Raw genomic sequence first — 2,196 nt, forward strand, 5'->3', positions numbered from 1 at the left:
GGTGTCGGAGGCGGAGGCCTTGTGCAAATGCCGAGCTTCCTTAGTGTCAGCTGTCTGACACTAGTGAGCCAGCGCAGGTCTCCTTTTCTATGCTGGAACCAGAGACAGGGTAGTCGCAGACCCTCTAAGGCTCCTCTGAGCAGAGACCCAGGCCTCACAAAGGTCATACCGGTTCCCATCCTTCCACACCGCTGTTCGGTCGAGTCTGGCTTTGGCTGTCTGGAGGGCGGACTGAGGGGCAGGGGCTGGCTCCTGATGAAAGAAGGAATGATGAATGGGTGGGGCCTCCTGCTGGCTGGCGCGCCGGACTGTCCCTGTCCTTTCTGGAAGGCACTCCCGCCGGCCTCCTGGATGGTAGTAGTAAACTTCCCTTTGCTGCAGCACCAGCTGCTGACCAAGAAGCCAGAAAGCAGTCCCACCCAGCGGGAGGGCTAGGCTTACCTCCCCACCCCACGCCCTCCCGCCACAAGATGGGCCACAGCAGCGGGATGGGAGTGTAGTTGCGCACTGAAAGTTCTCCTACACCAATCCGAGCGGCCGTGCAACGCTGCTTCTGCGATCGAGAGCAGCAGCAGCTGAATCCTGCACATAGCTGTGTGTGTGTGAGAGAGAGAGAGAGAGAGAAAGAGAGAGAGAGAAAGAGAAGCAAGGACAGCTGCCTCAAAGCGTGGCAAAGGAGTACACAGGACGGCAAATATCTTAAAGCAGGTTTGCATTCTCCCCTACGCGTAGGAACGCAGGGAGTTAGTCTTGGGATAAGGGAGGAGCAGGATGTTTGGGCTAGCAGTCTCAAGGTGCAGAAAGGAGGGACTGAGGGTCACATCCTTTCATAGCTCCTAGCTTATGCCCCGTCCCTGGGCATCGTGTGCCATGGAGATGGTGGGATCCTGCCCCAACCCGGCCATTGCGTTCAATAGCCCGAGAACAGGAATGCGGCTTACGTTTCAGCTGCTTGCACAGTTACTCCTTAGGGCTTGCAATGTATTTTCTTAAGAATAACTCCACAGGAAGCTGGAAGGGCTGCGGAGAAGCCCAGGCAGAAGGCACTGTGAATTCGCCGGCAGGGCATGACGTGCAGTCCGTGAACTTGCGTATGTCTGCACTCCAGGAGCTGTCCCGAGGGCTGGGCTGGTGCCTGGCACGGGCTCCTGGGCCGAGGCGCCCAGGAGCGCCCGCTCCAGTCCCAGCACCAGGAGCTGCAGGAGCGGCGCGAGCCTCGGGCTTGGAACCATGGTACGGATCTGGCGGCCGCTGCCCTCTGTGTTCTAATGTTCCAACGCGGTTTTAAGCACATACTTATAGTCTACCTCAATAAACCAGAGTAATTTCACAGTCTAACTATAGAGAGGAAACTAAATTACCGTCTTACAACAGCAACAGAAATATTTATATTGTTTACGTCATGGGGAACATAGAAGTTTATGTATTCATTCATCCATTGATACAATGATGGACGTGTATATGCATATTTATTTGCGTATATATGTACTTGTAAAAGGCTATTATTTGTTTGCTAGATTTTCCTGCTTTGAAGAACTGTTATTGTCAGTTCGAAAGGAGTGTCAGTCCAGCAAAGACAATGAGGCCATTACCCTAAGTAAGGAAACCTAATACAGCTAATGGGAAATTGAGCACAATGCTTGCCTAGATGGGACCTAATGTAGCTTCATGTTGGCCTGACAGGTGGCATACAGATGACATGGTTTGATGGGGAATATTTTATTCAGGAATCAGGCATACAAGTTGTCAGTTAGGTATATACCTGGCAGATTTCAGTGTCTATTTTATTCCCTTCAATTGCTTTGCTATTATTTTCTCTACTAGTAAAAATTTTCTGTTTTTCTCTGCATTTCATATGTTTGCATATCTCTCCCCATCCTATTTGGTTTTGTGATTTTCTGTTTATGACATGTTCATGCCTCTGGTTTGAGATGTGGTCATGAGACCTGTCTGGACATGAAAATCAGGGAGAACTTACACTGTTTTCTTTACTGATATCTCTGTAATTTTCAAAGGGAAACTATATATTGCTGGTGTTTTGAGAGATTACTTTGTGAATGAAACCACTTGCGAGACAGACACAGAAAGGAAATACAAAGTATTTTTATTCTGATAAGGCTATTTTAAGGACATGTGGTGTTCTCTGCAGCAAAGGTTTACAGACTGGTGTAGAATCAGAATTACCCTCTCTGTCTC

The 2,196-nt window shown here is 49.4% G+C and overlaps 1 pseudogene; it reads right to left on the reverse strand.

Annotated features, from left to right (window-relative positions):
* Positions 1-599: 599 nt before the first annotated feature.
* Positions 600-1,303, reverse strand: LOC116592894 (annotated as a pseudogene).
* Positions 1,304-2,196: the final 893 nt, after the last annotated feature.

Source organism: Mustela erminea, chromosome 1, assembly GCF_009829155.1.
Source record: "Mustela erminea isolate mMusErm1 chromosome 1, mMusErm1.Pri, whole genome shotgun sequence".
Lineage (NCBI taxonomy): Eukaryota > Metazoa > Chordata > Mammalia > Carnivora > Mustelidae > Mustela > Mustela erminea.